General features: G+C 47.4%; 1 long non-coding RNA gene across 8 annotated transcripts in view; it reads right to left on the bottom strand.

Moving 5' to 3' along the window:
- Nucleotides 1-3,247: 3,247 nt before the first annotated feature.
- The window catches only part of LOC137214333 (uncharacterized), a 237,961-nt gene continuing 221,418 nt past the window's right edge, over nucleotides 3,248-19,790 (bottom strand). For 5 of the 8 annotated variants that reach the window (XR_010938861.1, XR_010938862.1, XR_010938860.1 and 2 more), the window contains 2 exons: nucleotides 4,353-10,415; nucleotides 3,248-3,891 (listed from right to left, as the gene is read on the bottom strand). This is a non-coding gene — a long non-coding RNA (uncharacterized lncRNA). The remainder of the gene's footprint in view (nucleotides 3,892-4,352; nucleotides 10,416-19,790) is intronic. The other 3 variants (XR_010938858.1, XR_010938857.1, XR_010938859.1) reach the window with 3 other exon arrangements.

The raw sequence follows: 19,790 nt of genomic DNA, 5'->3' as shown, positions 1-19,790 counted from the left end.
CGACTTTGATTCAAGGTCTAGGACCTTCCGTGTCAGGAGCTTAGGGAATGAATAAATCCACGCAGAAATGCCGCTCCTCCTTCCCCAAGCTGGCCACCTCTGGACTTGCTCCCTCTACCCCAAAACTCGCCATCTACTTGGTCTGGCCTTGGCTTCCAAGCAAAGACACATTTAAATGCCTGCGTAAAAGGAAACTGACGTCTGAGGCAGCACTGCTGTGTTCACACAAGCTTACACCTGGGACCCTCAGGGACCCCTCTCACCCTTGTGGTTTCCAAGAGGTGAGCCCACAGACCCTCCAGCTGGCAAGGGGCAGGAGCAGGCCTCAGAACCCATGTGGGCGGCAACTCAGAGGATGCTGCTGGAAAGATGGGATTTGGGCAGATAATGTGGTTTTTGAATTATACTAAAATGCGTTTCCTTCAGAAGCAACAAAGGAAATGAAAACAGTATCTGAGAACATCAGTCTGGAATGGGTTTCCATTTACTGTCTCCAGATTGCAGAACAGTCCCTGGTCACATCTGTGGCCAGGCTATCTCGTCAGGGTTGGCCAAACACAGGGCAGGGCTCCCTGGAGTCTTAGATGGAAAGCTGTGGAATCTGCCAGGCTGCTAACGTCGCCCCTCAATCTCAAGGCAGGGGTCCAGCTGGGAGGCGGCTATCAGGAGCTTCCTGCAGGCTAGAAGGGCCTGGGAGACCCTCCTGAGTCACGGTGGGACCCCCTCAACCCCCGAGTGCCCTTCCCAGGCAAGGTTAGGGATGCCATTCCGGATTTCTCAAGGACTGGTGTCCAGGGCAGGCTTGAGCCCTGTGGCCCTGTGTGGGGGCAGCTCGGCCCAGTTCCCGGCAATCCTTTGATGATCTCCACACAAAGAAGCTAGGGGGCTACCACAGCGGGAGACACTTGCAAGAATCCAGGGCCGTGAGCAGGCAGAGAGTAGAGACCCAGATCGGCACATGGTCAGCCCTGCGCTGATGTATGGATCCAAAGTGAAGGCCTAGGACTCGTATCCTTGAGCTCATCTCATAGGAGGTGAAGGCAAGGAGGCCCCCAGATGGGACATCAGTGCCAGTACCGGAAACCAGCCACCCCACACAGGCTCCAGGGAGAAAACCCAGCCCACACGAACCCCGGGCAGCCGGATATAGAAGGCACTTTATACTTCCTTCATTGGGGCTGGGCCTAAATTCTGGTTTATCAGATTGGTCTTTCCAAGTTCCAGTGACCAATTAAGATGAAACTGCCTTTCACCATTAATGAAGTTGATAACAGTGGCACAAATGTATACCAGCTCCCCGCTCACAGGCATCAAGGCCGCCCAAGTTCCTCTGATGGAAACTTTTTTATGGTTTGACAAGAATTTGATGTGATTCTTTTTTCCATGAATGGCTGGGCCTCTCGACACAATGCTATACAATAACCCTGTAATCTTAGTGCTTAATCAAAACGTAGTCCAACAACCTATTCTGGTGCAATAAATGAATGTTTATTTTAAAACAATTTGCTATGGCTTTTTATTTTTTATTTTTTTTTTGAAGGGCGAGAGAAGACAATTTCTTGGAGCTAGATTTCTCCTTGCCCCTAAGCAGTTCTCTCCACTCGAAAAGACTGTGTCATATGCTCAGGTCATAATTAACCACAGAGCTGTTTAGGAGAAAGGGACAACGAGAGGGCATTTGACAAAGAGTTAACAGATGTCATTTCAGAGGCGGCTGGCCCACTGCTGCTGGGTCATTTGTTGGATGGAAGCTGATTTTGCTGCTGTCGTAAACAGAGAGTAGTAATAATTATATGCAGGCTGCATTAGGCTTAACAGATTGGATGTATAACATTCTGCTAAAACCCAGCTCGTATCCTGTTTCTCCCTCGACATACAATGGAGACGACCCCTAGTTCCTAGTTTTTAAAGTCGTCTCCCAGGATTCTTACAGACTTTCCAATAGAGAAATAGGTCATGTTCTATCAGGGCTAATTCTGCCGAGGTCCGGGGATGGCAAAGATATCCACCCCCGAATGAGTACGGGCACACTTCAGTGAGCCAGCCTCACCGCAACGCAGAGCTGCCTTTTCCATGTGAAAAATGAAAGAATTAAATTCAAAACAAACAACTTCAATTTAACACCAAAGTACAGGATAACCAATCTTAAAAATGTCACAGCGTAATGGATCTTAATACCCATAGAAAACACAAAAAGAGCACCATTGTTCCCCAGCAATGCAGAGCAACCTCGCAGAATTTCAGTGAAGGAGAAAGAAGGGAAAAACACCTTATTACTTCCAACCCCTGCGAGCCATTTCGGTCTCCAAAGGTTTTAGGCTGCCCGAGGCCGTGTGTCTGCAGTGTTTCGGGAAATGACTTGCCTTTGCACGAACGCTGCTCGGTTCTGCAGCGAGGCTGCCTGCCCTGGAGCAGCGCCGCTCCATTTCTGGTTAACTCTTCCTTCCCGGGCCTGCCGCTCGCCAGAGCAGTGTGGACAGGGCTGGCGGGGGGCAGGGCGCAGGGACGCCAAGGCCACAGCCACCTGGCCTCCTGTAGGGTAGCCGGGACTCGCCCAACTGGGAGCAGCTTCCCAAAGATGATGGCTCTGGCAGAAAGACCAGCTATTCTCTTTGCTCTTTGGAGAATCAATTCTCAAACTGAGCTATAAAGCAACTGTCATAAAACACACAACACAGCTGAAGCCAGAAGTGGGACTTGGTGGGCCAAGACTGGCCAATCCAGCCTCTCGGGATCCCCAGTAGGGACAGTTTATCATCTCTGCCACAGGTCAGGCAGGACTCTCTTCTGGTTAGTGCAGTGCCAGCAGGGTCCAGCCTGCTCCCAGGCAGGACTTGGGCTTGAGGACACTTGCTTCCCCCATGACACTGACTGAGGGAAGCAAAGGGACAGAAACACATTGGGGCTGCACATCTGAGTGGGGAGACGACAGCAAACCACTTAGCACTTAAGAGGTTAATACAATTCCTAAGTGTTCGCCAATCACTGCAATTTAGTGCCATTTCGATTATTACACAATAAACAGACCATGTTGTCTGGAAGCAAATTTTTATGAGCATAGCTGAAGGGGCTGCAACTCCTTTAGCTGCAGAAACTAGAAAGGAAAGAGCGTTTCCAAAGGCTAACATCACGGATCAGAAACTCAGGTAGAAGGGAAAGGTTATTTTTAGGTCACTGCTCTGGCAACTCAACACCCTGACCTTTAAAATGAGCCTGTTGTTAAAAGGAAACAAAGTTCACTAAGGTGTTCTTTAAACAGAACCATTTTAATAACAATATTGTTGAGTTTCAGAGTGAAAGATTCAGGAATTTTCAGAAACATGTTATGTTCAGGAAAGAACATCTTGTTAACATGGGTTGGGAATATGTAAACCGTTTTGCCTGCCTTGAATATATATTACACACACACACACACACACACGGAGGCACGCATGCACACCAAAAACAGCCAATTCGTAGACACCAGCCACTGCTGTATTTTTGTATTTTACAGGTACTCAGGTGCAATGATCACAAAGCAGGTCTAATTCCTAATATAACAAGAGATGCAAACATTTAATCTGGAAAAGAGGATTGTGGGGACATGCTACAACCCTCAAAGCCTGTGCAAAGTTTCACTGCACACAGACCTTCAAGAGGCACTTTTCTCTCGCAAGGCACATAGAGGTTCAGATCTGGAGGGGAGGAGAGTCTTCCCCCAGATCCACCAATGGAGGAAGGAAATCACCCCAGATACACTTCAGGATTCAAGGTTAAAATGGGCACATATGCGCAGAGCCTTTGCGCATTTTAAGACTTGCAAAGGTTTCTCACATTCCCGTGGTGTCCGAAGCAGCCAAGGAGGTTGTTCTTCTTACTCCCAGTTTACAGATGAGATAACTGAGGCTCCACCTAAGAAGAAATAGCTTCGTTAGTCCACACCGACAGCTGCTATATCCCAGGAATTCCTCCCAGAATCCCAGAAGGAAATGTCTAGGCTCCCTCCTTTGGGGGAATTGGACAAGCTTGTAGCGAACCACTGATCCAAAGGGCCTGGGGCCTCTCACAAGGTCCCTGCTACTCAAGGAGCTTAATGTGGGCAGCATGGGGGCAGGGCAAAGCTGCAAAAGGTCCACCCTGATCCCAGGGTGTGAGGAAGAAGCCTGCTGCTGAGAGAGATGGGATGGGGGCTATGGGAATGTAGCCTCGGCCTTGTGGCAGGGAGGGCACCTAGTGTCCAGGAGGCTGGGCTGGGTCCTCGGGCTGCCTTGGATCAGGTAGGTGGTGCAGAAAGGAGGTTTTAGCTGCTGATACCAGGGAAGAGCTTCTGCTCCCCCTCCAGCAGATCAGCATCCTAACTCCTAAAATCTTACCTTTAGAAAAGCAGAACTTCTCAAATACTGGAGTGCAAAAGAATCCTCTGGAGCACCTATTAAAAAGACACATTTCTGATTAAGTAGGTCTTGAGTGGGGCCCAAGGACCCAATGAAAAGGCTGCTCAGGTAAGTCGCATAACAGGTGGTCAGAGGAGCAAACTTTGGGTAACCCCACTTTGGGGTAACATTTCTTGGTGTGTGTAGCATCCTTCCTAGTGATAGAAGAAATGTTCACATATTGAGAAAAGGGGAAGTCATTCTGGCTTATACATGAATTAACTTGAACTGTATGCTAACTAAAGCAGACTGTTTGTGGCCTATCAAACACACGTTGTACGTCTGCTTTAATTATTAAGAAAAGGGTGCACTGGCCAGAAGTAAAGAATGTCCATATTAAAAATAAAGATGAAATGCCTACCTTACTGGGGTGCCAGTGCATACTCCTTTGATAAGACTCCCTTCCCAGGTGCCAGGCCATACTGACTCGCTGTGGACGTGCGGATCTGTTTTTTATGGAAACCCTGAAGGAATGTATCCCAGACTTGTTTAATGTTCCTTGTTCTGCCAAGGTATAACACTGTGCTGAAAACCGTGCTTCTCCGGAGCAGTTCCTCAGAGTTCTCCAAGAGGCTGTCTTCTAGACTATAGTCCTCAGTTTGGCTCACATAAAACTCTTTTCTATTCCTATCATAGATTGTTTATTGATTATTTTCTTCAACATTAGGTCTTTCAAAAAATGCCGATGCTCCTCGGAGGAGTAGCCTATTTCAGTTCCTGACGTGAGTTTATGAGATACTCTCAACCATTCTCCAGTCTGTCCGTCCATCCATCCACCCATCCATCCATCCTTCTGCTCAACAGATCCTACCTGGACACCTGTTCTGTGTCAAGCCATGTTCTGGGTGCTGGAGTGATAAAAGAGATCTCAGCATGCAGATGAGGGAGCAAACCTTAATGGAGCCTAGTGACTCAGAAAGGGGACACCACGGTGGGAGACGCAGAGGTGGGTGAGCCCACCATGATTGTACACACTGCTGGCCTGGGCTCAGGGTCCCACAGCAGGCCCTGCGTTGTCTGGACCACGACAAGAGATGGCTCACGGCAGTTTGGACCCCTATGGCACTAATCATCTCCTTGAGAGGTCTTTTCTTGCCATCTCAGAGAGGAAAATGCAATGCATCATCATTGCATGGTGAGAGAGGTGAGGACGCATGGGCAGCAAGGAAAAACAGGCATAGGAGGAGAATGACAATGGCAGCCACAAAGAGACTGTGCAGAACATTCTGCATCTGATTCCCCTTTAGAGACCAGAGCAAAGCCTATTAGGAGCCCAGAAGCCACCAGGCTTAGAGCCTTCTCGTCCCCATGCTCCAGCTCTATTTTGAATTCTCTTTGAAACATTGTAATTGGCCATTCAAAACAACCTTAGTAATTATAAAGCCATCACCTATGTGGTCCAGTCTCAGGGTAGTGTCTCAGACAAAGAAACACAATCTGTCAACGTAAACATAATAAATTTCAAAATAAGCCAAGTTCAATCCTGACATTCCTCCAACAGTCTAAGGGAGATACACAGATCACAGCACTGCTTCTGAACCTGTCTCTTCTCTCCTGCTTTCTCCCTGACGTACTGCAGTGGCCCCATCCTTTTCAACACTCCTCAGCACTATCCCCCAGGCCTCTCCCTCTCCACCCTGACCTTCTCTCCTCCTCTCTTTCTTTCTGATCCTGCTGTCAAAACCCCAGAGGGACTGGCCTGGCTGGCCAGAGAGGGAAGGTGCTGGATGATCGTGGGCCCCTTGCACCTCTTATCAGAAAAGTGGAGACAATACCATGACCTCATGGATTTGTGGTAAGAATTCAATGACATAATATAAATAAAGCTTTAAATAAAGGAATTGGTAGACAACAGGTGAATAACTTTCCCATGTGAAAACTTAAATGTAGGGAGAAGACCATAATAGATTTTATTTCAGAAGAATTTATTATTTCACATAAAATGATTCTATATATTATAAATTATAAATTTGGGGGGGATGTGCTCATAGTTTATGGCAAGGAGAATTGGAGAGTAAAGTTACTATTATGCAACATTTCCCCCCCAATAATTCCCATACTGATGGTCTAATGAAAACGGGCTGCCAAAATTCTGCATTTTTATCATGTGTGTCTGTGTTAGCATTTATGGTATATTCTGAATTAACAAACATCAAACACTAAAACATTACATATGCATAAAAATGGGGAAAGGAATTTGCATCTTTTGTAAATCTCAGTGGAACGCAGTCAAACCTCTAGCCCCACCAGATACTCCCAGCTGAAACCACATGCTAATTTTGGAATAGAGGAGCATTAATGACTACAAAACAATAAGAAGGCTATTTGGGCATGTGCTAAAAAAAAAAAAAAAAAAAATCTTTAAATCAGGCTGTCCTTATCGTTGGATGCCTACTAATGAATATCATTCTCAGTAAAGAACCTTCTGGTTCACTCATGTTCTTTCTGTTTGTTAAAATGGCATTCAAGTCATTTTATATAACACAAAGTTAATGCAAACCCAAAACAAAATAAAAAAGAATGTCAAAAGAACAAACTTTTAAACTCTGCACTTTTTATTATTAGATGCTATTCCTAACTTGTTAAAATTGATCAAATAGAAAGCTGTGAAAAGAGAAAAAATTAAGCCAACTAGAAAAGTGTGACTTGGATTTAATATTTTATAATTGCCAAGGGACATACTGAGATCAATGAATTTTTGCCTGAGATGAACGTCAGAAAGAGATGTACTTCAGTCTTTTAGGGAACATTGGTCTATTTAATTCTTGTGTCTGATGCATGTGAAATAGGCCTGCCTTGGCCTTCTTTCTTTGCCAGGGGCACCGCCGGCAGCAAACATTACCGCTTTTAATAGGCCGCTGTCTGAGGAGTGGCAAGGGATCCGGTAACCCATCGACTCTAATGGATCTGCCTGTTTATTCACTTACACCTTTTTTCTTCCCAGCTAATTTCAGTTTTGCATGCTGAGTTGTTTCACTTTGAATTAAATGAAAAGAAACAAAGGAAAAAGCCCATGCAGCTAATAAACCATGATTATGTTCATGGCCCCTCTCGACAGGCTTCTCCACATACCAGGTGCACCATCGGAGAACAGATTCGCTGTGGCATTTTCTCCACTTGTTGATGAAATCAATATTTTATACATGCTCAAATTTAGAGGAAAAATGAGATTATTCAAATCACTTGACGTATAACGCACTGTTGTTTGTAGTAGATCCGAATGCCCAGCCTCAGGCCCCAGACGTCCTCAGATTTCAGACACCGGTCAGTGACTTTTCCTGCCTGGGGACTCACCCCAGAGCTCTCTCCAGGGTCATACAAACAGGACAAATGCCCAAATGCTTCGCTTTGTCTAATGTAAAACCAGAGAGACACAAGGAGACTAGGTCTAAGTGCCCTTCAACAGAAATAACAGGAGTCAGTGGTTTAAAAACATCCTCCCTCCCAAACTCCCTCCTTAGGCCTAGAAAGCTTTAAGTCTTCAGAAACGTTTTAGGCTGATACCTGCCAAGGGATTGGAGAGGGACAAGGATGTCCAATAGGAGAAGGAAAATTCCGGCTTCTCCGATTTTTCTGAACAAGAGCCATTTTCCATTGTGGGATTTTTGTCACAGAGATCCCGCCTACAGAGAGGGTGGGCAGTGCCACCCCTGCCCCATGGGAGGTCCCACTGATTGCTCGTGATCCCAGCCGGTTCCGAGGGCAGCCACCTCCCCACCACTGGGAAAGTCGGCCTAGATTGGAGGGTGGTGGCCTGAACTCCAGAAAAGGCATCCTCCCCTTGGGGGGAGGGATAACATTCCCCAAAGACCAGAAGGTTCACCTCTGACAGGTCACTATGCCCTGGCACCAGACTGTGCGGCTGAGTTGTCTCCTGGCCAAAAATTAATAGTATTGTTTCCCGGTCAGAAGCTAAGATAATTTACACAATAATCCAGAAAATTTTAGAGAATTTAGACTAGCCGGGAGGAATAGAACGTGATGTGTCATGGACCTCCAACAGAATGTCAACAGCTCTCTGAATGAAATCCCTTTTAGACGAAGCAACAGCCTAATACCTACTTCTGCCCTCACGTAATTAAAATAGGGTAATTTTTTAGCCCGTTTCTCTCAGCTATAATCTGTCACTCGAAGAAGCAAGCCCCTTAGCATCCCAGCTGTACCCAGTTTCACACAACGGCTCCTCTCCTCCCCACCAAGGCTCAGCGCAGCCGGAAGTCAGGCAGCTCGCAGACTCCTCAGCCCTGCCTTGCTTGGACTCACATTCCTGAGCGGTGCTTTCTTCTCTCCCTCTGAGCTCCACATCACCCGAATAGTCTTTCCTTCATTCAGCAGCATTTCTTCAGGAAATATGCATCGACTTCTACCCTATGCAAAGTACTAGACTGTCTGCTCGGTCGTTGGCCTGGAACTAAGATTTCCATGTGCTGAAGAAATGAAGAAATGCAGTGTGTAGGGTCCCCAACTTACCTCCCTGAAGTGTCATTCAATCCTGCTGTTCGACCCAGAGTCTAACAGGCTCTCTCTCTTATCAACACACAGGTTACAATGAAATAACAGACAGGTCCACAATCCACGCCTGCAGGGTTACTGCGAGCACATCCTCAACACGCAAGAAACTCTGCGGTCACTGAATAATTATATTTCCCTTCAGTCTGTGTGTGTGGACCTGGATCCTCACTCTCAGACGCAGTGTGCAGAGCAGACGGGAACAACAGACTCAAGTTGGAAGTGATTTACTTCATTAGCTGGGATTACAAGTTTAACTTACAAACCAGAGGTCAAAATTTCTCATTAACAAGGGGGCCGTGAATCGCTGCAGGCTTTGGTTCAAGAGGAGACCACTCTTACTACTAACTACACTTTTCAGTCTGTCTTTGATGTTCTCCTCCCTCCCTCCTCCCTTTTATTTTTGGCAGAGGAGCTGATTTTAATTGTGGCGCTACAACAAGGCTCTCTCCGTCCAGGGGGGCAGCCTCCTGGCTGCTGCCGCGAGCGAGCCAGGCTGCAAGATTGGGTGCAGCCAATCGCTCAGGGCACATTTTAATGGCTCCCTTTTCCTACAAGGCTTGGATTGTTTTCCACGTGATTCTGGTTAATGTCACCGCAGGAAAGGGCATCGCTTTTCCTTGTGAGCTTCTGCTCCGTCTGCCTCAGAGAGGTGAAATATATTACAACAGAGAAGGAGGCGTCATTCTAACTTTCCTAATGCAAAGGCCAGACCCAGCACATTCTCCAGCACTCGGAAAAGAGAAAGAAGTTTGACAGAGACCGTTACACTAGAAGAAAGTGCTCTTTTTGATAAATCAGCTTTGGTTGTTTACAAAATACTCAGACCGTCTTCACGTGCCTCTTCTCTTCAAAACCACTGCCAAGGGTTAAAAGAAGCAACTCAAATGAGACACAAACTTTGCAGAGGACACTAGGAATATCAAAATTCAACAGCACAGAATCCTTCTCCAAATAGGAACACTGGGAAAAATATAGCAGAGCTTGAGGTGGGCAGCAGAAATAATAGAACGCTTAACATACACCTCCTATTTCCAAAGACCGAGCGCTACATGCAGGCCACGGTAGCACAATGACCATGTTAACTGAAACAGGGCTCCGAATGGAGTCACTGATGGAAATGATTACAATATCTAATTATTTAGAAGTACAGCCATTTTCGAAAATAACTAAATTGTTATTCTGCGCTAGTCTGGTAAGAAGGTCACATTCAAACCACATAAGCTCTAAATACTCCTCCGTTTCTGTTAATAGGCAGGGATGTTACCATTCAAGTCTGTTCTCCCTGAGAAATGTTTTCTTAGTCGCCTCCGTGTGAAGAGCCCGTGGGTACCGCAGAGACAGTGGATGAGTGGCCAGGGCCCAGCGGAGAGGCGGCTGTGCTGCTCCGGATTCAGGGGGCACAGTCAGATGCCTGAACCCCGGTTGGCCCACCTGGCTGCACCCGACTCCATCCACGTCCCCAGCAAGGCAGTCTGCTGTGGAAGCCACGTGCTACGGGGAAGAAAACTCACTGTGTAAAAGAAGCAAGATAAGTGGGGTTCAGCGGGGGTTCTGCGGAGGACCACCGGTCCCCATTCTGTGCCCCTTGGGGGCTCCTCCTCCTTGGAGGGATGACTGCTTTCTTTGCTAATGTTCAGGTCGAGTCCCTTTATGGCTCCAGTTCCCTTTAACAAAATACAGGTTAGAACTCAAGGAATCTCTTTTACCTGGAGGTGAGAGCAGTTCTCAGCCGGGGACAGTCAGCGGCTCAGACCTGGGAAGCAACGGTGGCTCCAGGTCATAGGGGCCCGAGGCAGCCCAGCCATCTGGGCTAGCGGCCACTTCCTGCCACCGGGCAGCACCTCCGGCCAAGCCAGGCGGTCACCTTGACCTGACTGCTGAGGCATCTCACCCACTCTGGTCGGGGGAGTGGGGGAGAGGCCCTCAGCAGCCTTTCAGACTCAACAGGGGGCTATCTTAACAACGAGACATCTTAGAAAGGTCATTATTGCTAGTCTAATTTCAAACAGGCACCACAATGAAGGGCTGTCTTTGTGTGGGATTAATTTCAAAACCTCAGGATTTGATGTCAGTGGGAAAGAACCAGTGTGGGACTCAGACGGCTGCCTTCCCCTGCTTCTGGCCAGCGCCGGCGGCTTGTTTCTTAGGAGATGAAAACTCTGACAAGCCCTTCAGTCAAGCTGAAAGCAGGCAGCGGCCCAGCAACACCCAAGGGCCCCCAGGGCATCCTGTGACCCCTCCGAAAAGTCACATTCACTTTGCTCTTGAGAAAGGAAAAATAAAGCTGGAGGCATTTTATTTTAAACCATGTGAAATAAGGAAATGCGAAGATGCGAAAATGAAGCGGAAAAAAAAAAGTTCGAATTCATTTCCGTCCTTTGCAGTGGCTTAGAAGCCAAACTGGTTCATTTTGAAAGAGTGTAAAAATCTGATCCGTTCACCAGTAGGCAGAGACTACAAAATGCTTAAGGTAAAATATGTAAATATGTAAAATTATCTGTTGAAAACCATCTCCTTTTGTGCTTGAAAGAATTTTTAAAAGCATCTTTATTTCTATTCTGCATTAATATACTGTTGAACAGAAAAGTTACTTTCTGGCAAAAACAACAAAACCAAGGTGCTGAAAATAAAGTGATTTTTTAAATGAAGTTCACAGATAAAGGGAAGGACAAAACAGAGTCTACCTTCCTGTTCCCCTGGATGGCATTTTTAGTAATAATTTAAAGAAGATCATTAATATAACAAATTATAGAATCCAGTTTTTTCAAAAGCAGTGTTTGCCTGAACACTTAAAATCTGCCTGCCTGCCTCCACTGCCATTTCTTTCAGAAGTGGGGTCCTTCTGCCCCTAGATTTCCTCCAGCTCCCCTGACCTGGTCTCCCGACATCCACCTTGATAGAACTGCAGCCCCCTCAGCAGCGACTTTATTTTCTGTTTTTTTAATAAATTATCTTATTATTTTTGGCTGCATTGGGTCTTCGTTGCTGTGTGCGGCTTTCTCTAGTTGCAGCGAGCAGGGGCTATTCTTCTTTGCGGTGCACAGGCTTCTCATTACAGTGGCTTCTCTTGTTGTGGAGCATGGGCTCTAGGAGGGCGGGCTTCAGTAGTTGTGGCTCATGGGCTCTAGAAAGCAGGCTCAGTAGTTGTGGCGCACGGGCTTTAGTTGCTCCATGGCATGTGGGATCTTCCTGGACCAGGGCTCGAACCCGTGTCCCCTGCATTGGCAGGCGGATTCCTTACCACTGTGCCACCAGGGAAGCCCAGCAGCGTGTTTAGATACACACCACAAATAATTGCCACAAACAGCTTACCTTACTTCTAAATATTCTCAAATTAGTTTTTTAAAAAAAATATATAGAAGAATGGCAGAATGCCTATGATTATATTATCATTCATTTAGTTTGACTTAAATATTGTATTGCAACAAAAATCATTTGTCACATGACTTCCAACTTGCAGAAGAACGTTTTTGGGGTTTTTTTCCCCCTAATCCCATTTCTTTTGGGAAGGGGTCAACCAACTAATGGATTGTCTCATCAAACCAACATCTTCTATACTGTAGCTGTTTCCTGTCTCTTCCTGGGTGAAAACATCCTCTCTCGCTGGGCATCCAGCCCCATCAGCCAGGGATGGGGGGATGTGCCTAGGATTGAGATGGGTGGTGTCTGAGAGCTAATCAGCTGAGCTTTCAAGCCAGGTGTACAGAATGCTCAGATCCTAGAAGGGCAGACAAGATGTACCCTTGAGCCTGTATTTACTGAAGCAGCATTGTTGGGGGAAAGCGAAAGCACTTAAAACTGAAAAATTGTTCTTGGTTTTGCAAACCCTTGACTATTTTCTGAAAAATAGACAACAGACAGTAGAAGACTTTCTGAAGTTTTCAAATCTGCTTTTTCTACTATAAACTCTCATGTTCCTATCACTTGTTTCTATGTTTTAAGTCTCTCATTTCCTCAATGAAGGTCACCAAAAAATAAAAATTAAAAAAAAATCATACACACACTCAAAGATAATTGTCCAGAAAGGTTTCCTAGCTCCTCCCCATGCTGATGAAAGGCAAGTCACAGAACCCATTTCCCAGTTCCCTTCCCCTAGACCAGGGCAGACCTAGCCGTGCCCAAGACACCCAGCAAGAAGGATGTTAGGACCCTGACAGCTGCTGAAGGGGTCAGTAAGATGAGGCTGGAGGCCAGGGTGTAAAGTGGTGATATTTTGTTCATCATAATTTTTTTTTGCATTAATTCTTTTTTTTAAAAATTTATTTATTTTTGGCTGCGTTGGGTCTTCATTACTGTGCGCAGGCTTTCTCTAGTTGCAGCGAGCAGGGGCTACTCTTCGTTGCAGTGCATGGTCTTTTCACTGGGGTGGCTTCTCTTGTTGCCAAGCACGGGCTCTAGGCACACGGGCTTCAGTAGTTGTGGCTCGCAGGCTCTAAGAGCGCAGGCTCAATAGTTGTGGTGCACGGGCTTAGTTGCTCTGTGGCATGTGGGATCCTCCTGGACCAGGGCTCGAACCCGTGTCCCCTGCATTGGCAGGTGGATTCTCAACCACTGGGCCACCAGGGAAGTCCCTGCATTAATTCTTATTAAACATATATTGCAGTAAAATGTTATTTATCTTGACTACTGAGTTTTTTGGCACCTCCTTAAATTTTGCCCCCAGGCAATTGCCTCACTCACCTCTCCCTGGTCCTGGCCTTGCTGTGGGGAATGATGGGTGCCTCCCTAGCTGAATGGGGTCCCACCTCAACCAGCCAACATGGCAGAGGAGCTGACATTTCTCCCAACAAGCCTCCCTTGGACAGCTGGAAGCAATTTCTTTGCTGACCCTTCTGAATCCAGGCTCACTAGAGCTTTTTGAAACAGTGAAACTCCAACTTTACAAAACCCAGGATGGGAAAGACTTACTGAGTTGAAACACAGTTTTCCTGTTCATCACACTAGAATAAACTATTCTAAGTATGTCCCCACATTCATAGTACGTAAACATAGTGCGCTGTTCTGATAAAAGTCTTGAAGAGACAGGAGGAGATGTATCGTTAGCATCGTTATTTTCAACTACCACTATCACATACTGGGGGCCATTATGGAGCTGAGGGCTCGACACATTTTATTTTGCTTAGTTCCCAGAAACCCTGATGGCAAATCTGAGGTTGCACAAAGTTATACACGCTGGCCGTGGGGCTGAGCTGGCATATGAAGTCAGATCGGACTCCAAAGCCCACGTACTGTGGAGCCTGGGAGGTGAGTTTGGTTTTACTCTTCCTTTTGCATTTCTCTGGCCTAGCTCTGTGCAGGGATGCTGAGCCCAGGGCTGAAGGTTGGCCAGGTGGCTGCAACTGAGGCTCCCACACCACCCCCTCGTAAGCCTGAGGACCCCTGAGCATGACCCAGGAGAAGCAGGTTCCCCATCCACACAGCCATGGGCAGAAGCAGGTCTCCAGTCCTGCTGGGAAGCCCTGGACAGCAAAAGTGTGCCCAGGACCAGAGCCCACTTCCTTTGGATGATGGGGGGTCAGTAGCAGGAGCACTGATTTTCAATTCTGGGTCCTTATGCAAAAATAATCAAAACTTCCTATCTGAGCAGCGGAAGAAACAGATCTCCAGCTTAAAAGGAGGATAGGAGGGGTGTGAGGAAGAACCTTAGTTGTCACAGCTGGAAACTTAAGCATCAGGAAACACATCTCTGTGGGTCATGCTCCCAGCCCGGCCAAGGACAAAGCAATGAGCAGCCCAGCTCTTCACCTTCCCTCCCCAGTGATCCCTTCTGTGTGTCCAGGCTCCTTGACTTTCTCACTCTCCTCTTCTCTTTCCTCCCCTCTGCAAGCCCCAGAGGGCTTTTGCTCATAGTACACGCTCTCCCATTCCTTCTTAGCCATTCTCTCAGCTTTTCACGTATTCTGCCAACCACCCCCCTAGATGCACTATCTGTTTCCCCTAGCCAAACTCTTTTAAAAATTAACCTCTAGGGACTTCCCTGGTGGCACAGTGGTTAAGAATCCGCCTGCCAATGCAGGGGACACGGGTTCGAGCCCTGGTCCGGGAAGATCCCACATGCCGCGGAGCAACTAAGCCCATGCGCCACAACTACTGAGCCTGCGCTCTAGAGCCCGCAAGCCACAACTACTGAAGCCTGCGCGCCCAGAGCCCGTGCTCCACAACAAGAGAAGCCGCCGCAGTGAGAGGCCTGCGCACCACAACGAAGAATAGCCCCCACTCGCCGCAACTAAAGAAAGCCTGCATGCAGCCAAAAATAAATAAATAAATATATTTTTAAAAAATTAAAAATTAACCTCTATTCTACATGAGGTTCATTAACTCTTTTGCCTCCCCCAAACCTATAGCATTGCAGAGAAAGCTGAAGCCGCCCCACCCCCGCTGAACTCCTATCATCCACGGCTACCCTCAGCCTTCTAAAAGGTAGCCGCTGAGTCTGTATATATTCTTTCTGACTTTTATTCTATGCTTTTGCAACATACATGGGACTCCATTAAAACCAAGCAGTATTAGTTGTTATTGTTGAGGGTTTTTTTTTTAACATAAACCATACATGTATTTGTTCTGCAGACTTTTTTCACTCAATAATACATCTTAGAGATCTATTTGCATACATATAGGCCCAACTCAGTTTTTTTTAATTGCTATATAAAACTCTACGCTGTGAAGATGCCTTCATCTATTTAGACATTTCAATATTGATGGGCATTTAGGTTTCTGCTATTACAAAGCCTGGTGTGATGACTCTCTCTCTGTGCACATAACATGTTTCTTGAGAGTAGGTAAAGCAGAAGGGAAATTGCTGGGTTTCAGGGTGTGTACATTTCTAGTTGTAAAGGAAACCGCTAGGTCCTCCAAAGAAGTTGCAGCAATAGGTAGCATCTGAGAGCAGTATCCTGACATACTCACTAGTACCTCCTATTATCAGACTGGTAAATTTTTGCCCATTTGATGAGTGACAAATGCTACCTCATTTTTAAAATTTAACTTTTATTTTATATTAGAGTATAGTTGATTTACAATGTTGCATTAGTTTTAGGTATACAGCAAAGTGATTCAGTTATATATATATCTCCATTCTTTTTCAGATTCTTTTCCCATATAGGTTATTACAGAATATTGAGTAACGTTCCCTGTGCTATACAGTAGGTCCCTGTTGATTATCTATTTTATATAGTGTGTGTATGTTAATCCCAAATTCCTCTCCCCACCTTTCTCCTTTGGTAATCGTAAGTTTGTATTTGAAGTTTGTAGTCTGTTTCTGTTTTGTAAATAAGTTCATTTGTATCATTTTTTTAGATTCCACATATAAGTGATATCATATGTTATTTGTCTTTCTCTGTCTGACTTCATTTAGTATAATTCCATCCATGTTGCTGCAAATGGCATTATTTCATTTTTTTTGACTAATATTCCATTATATATAAAAATGCTACCTCATTTAACTTGCATTTTCCTTAAGATTTGGCAGGATTGAGCATCTTTTTTTTTTTTTTTTTTTTTTTAGTAATCAATTTCCAAGCCTCTTCTGTGAATTGACTATTCATATTCTTTGCCCACTTAAAAAAAATAAGTTTATCTTTTTACCCTATCACTTGCTTTCCTGCTTGAGCACACAGCAGGTGCTTGGGACACATGGGATCTCAAGCCACCCATCCACTCTGTATGGGGGCACAGCACCTTTGGGCCACACTGTGGCTCTGACATATTCCTTTAAAAGAGATCACATAGCACCTCTTCTTGGAAGCTTTCTCAGTATTCCCATGGCATTTGGGGATCACTGATCCTGAAGCTGGCAGTGACATGTGCTAGCACTGACCAGGAGCCCCTTTTAAAGTCAGGGGAGCCTGTCACACACAGCACCTCGGGCCCCACAGCCAGCTGGGGCTTCCATCTGGAGCTGTCAGCCTCCAGTGGGCTAGTCCCAGGCCTGGCCTCAGCCCAGAGCTTGGGGCTCTATGGGCCCCACCCACAGGAGCCTTCCACAGCTGAGGGCCTACTGTGTGCAAGCCGTAGGCAAGGTGGCCCGTGACCATCACTTTGTTTAATCCCACTACATTGACAGATGCCACCTCCCAGTTCCACAGCTTGCTCCAAACCTCCCAGTGTGGCCCCGGGAAGACTGGGATTTGAACTTGGATAGGCATCCCTGCTTTGCTGATGGCCCTGCTGCACTCCTGGGTTGGCTGCTCCTGGAAGCTGAAGAGTGCAGGTCAGTAAAACCAGGGCCCAGCCACAGCATCCAGCACCCCCCAACACCCACACCCACTCCACAGCACACGCACCCTGGTCCATCGCCTGAGCTGCTGCAGGCAGAGCGCTGGACGGCCCGAATTCTCATTGAGGGGAACGCCCGCCTTCCCCCTCCCCATGGCCCCTCTTTAGAGGATGCTGAGTAACAGGTACACAAGGGGAGAGTCATCCCTGAGCTCAGAAAGCCTCAGGTGGAGGACCAGATTCAGCCAGAGGTCCACCCACCCTGGGTGTCCCTGCCCCATGAGCCAAACGGAGAGAGAGGGAAAGAAAGTGGGGCAGGGGTTCCTGAAGGTCAACAGACCAAAGTTTGGTCAACTTCTAATACATCTTCCACTTAATATTAATATTTAATACTGAAAAATCCTAATGGTGACCTGATTGTCTCCTGTGAATTCCAGCCCTCTCAGAGAGCCTATCTCTCAAGGTGACAAGCTGGTGGTACCTGAATTCATTACTGCCTGATTAATTATGCTGCCTTTGTACAAGGGAAATGGGGACTTCAATCAGCCACAGCCGCCACCCCCGGCCACCACCTCATCAGGCCGGCCGCTGTTTGGGAGCCTGGCCCAGCGCCTGACATGGGGGCGACCGGGAAGCTGTGAGTGGTGGCTGGTTACATGTGGCTGCTGGCGGTCAGAGGGCTTGGGATGTGGGGCCCTTTCTGCAAAAAAGGGCATTTGGGCAGTCGAGGGAAGGAGGGGTGAGTTGGTTCTACCAGCTGCTGAGTGGAGATTTCTGCTCTGTCCCAGGAGGGGCCTGACCAGGAGGCCCTCCTCTGGATTCTCTGAAACTGGCTGTCATCCCTTCAGGAAGGGGCACTAGGTCTCAGAAGGTGCTATTTAGAGCAAATGTATCCCTTGGGATACAAGGTCACTTTAGTGAAGGCAAAGGTTTACTTGCCAACTACCCAGAGCCGTGTTCGGGCACAGCCCTGGTGGGCATCAAAGCACAGTCTCACCATCTGGGGTGGGGCTCAGGGCAGCTCCAGGTACCTATGCAGGGTGAGAACGTCACCTACGGACTTCACTGGTTTGTTAACCTGCCAGGGCGCTCCCGCTGCGGCCCTTCTGCATTTGTCGAGGTCTACCAAGTTGTGCAATGCAGTCATACTTGAAGAGTTGCAGAGTGATATACTTTTCCAAAGAAGAAAAGACTACATGTCTTTGCAAATGTCAGTTCCCCACCCCTATCCTGAGCCTGCCCTGTGTGGAGCAACAGAAGAGGTACACACCAGCCTAGTGCCCTGTGAACCTTGGCCTCAGCAGGTCTGGTTTAAAATAGTACCCTGTCATGGATGTGCTGTGTGACCATGGCCAAGGTACCTAACCTCTCTGAGTCTCGGTTTTCAGACAGCACTATGCGCCCCACAGGGTGGTTGTGAGAGCTAAGTAAGAGAGTACACGTGAAGTCCCGGTTTTGCCCCAGAATACCTCCTGACATGGGCCAGCTGAATCCAGCTGTTTTGGTGCCACTTTGTCAAAGCTGAGCAGTCAGAAGGGGAAATGCTGGTTTTCGTTACTAAGCTGTGTGCGAATCCATCTTCTCACTGCGAAGCTTCAGGGACTGGGAGAGCATGCATTACGGGGCAATTCTACAAAACCTTGCTTCTAGGCCACAACAGAGCAATCCACACCCCCCAGCTTTGCTGAACTGCCCCACCCTAGCTGCCCTCCCTGGAGGCGTCACTGGCCTCCTCACAAGCCACCTGGCAGGTGTGGTCACAGAGGAACCCCTACAGGGCGGGGAGGGAGGAAGCAGGTCTCAGGAAGACCCAGGACAGTTGCTCACGTCCTAGGGAGAAGGGTGTGTGCACAGAGGTGTAGCCAGCAAAGCCATGAAGCGTCGGCAGTGGTTCAGGGGCACCAGGCAATGGGGACAGGGGTGTCACCAATCAGAAGCTAGGATTAGAGTTTAGTCAAGGGAAAAGTCTAGGTCCAGGTTGGTCAGAAGCTGCCACACGTCAAACAGCAGGAGTCCTCAGCCTGTCAGGAGCACTGAGGCTTAGACTCCCCCACTCGGACTCGTGGTGCAGGCCCAGCACCTGAGGCAGGGCTGGGCTGGGTGTCTGAGCCTCCACTTGGAACCCTAGAGCACACAGGGTGAGGTCCTACCAGAAACTAGGTGGCTGGGTCCCCAAAAGAAAGATCTAGTAGCTGGGTTCTCCTGAGGACCAGAGGGAGTGGGGCTGGGGCAGGGAGACTGAGTCCATCCAAGGGAAAATGGGGCAACAGCCTCTATAGCATCTTCGTTTTCAGCAGATAAACTTACAAGGTTCAAACTTTGGAGGTTTAAAAACAAGCTAATTGGGAAACCTGTGAAAGATATAAAGGTTGCTTAATGATTTGACCTTCAGATGGGAACAGCAGCCACCTTCCTTAGGTTGCCAGGTGCCTAGACACATGCTCAACACCACCTGAGACATCTGTTACCCGCCTCCTCCAAACTCACTTGGAGAAACTGCATGTAGCGTGCTTGGGGTCATTTTTCTCAGTAAGGGAGACTGGCCCCTCCTGAGCCCTGGCTGTGAAGCTGCCAAAGGGCTTCTGAAAAGACAAAGGGGAAAGAACAGACAGCAGGGCAGGGGCTCTTACTTTCTATCCCTTTGGAATCATA

This window comes from Pseudorca crassidens, chromosome 20, assembly GCF_039906515.1.
Source record: "Pseudorca crassidens isolate mPseCra1 chromosome 20, mPseCra1.hap1, whole genome shotgun sequence".
In the NCBI taxonomy this organism is placed as follows: Eukaryota; Metazoa; Chordata; class Mammalia; order Artiodactyla; family Delphinidae; genus Pseudorca; species Pseudorca crassidens.
The sequence above is the reverse complement of the archived record's forward strand: the minus strand, read 5'-3'. Positions and strand labels throughout refer to the sequence as shown.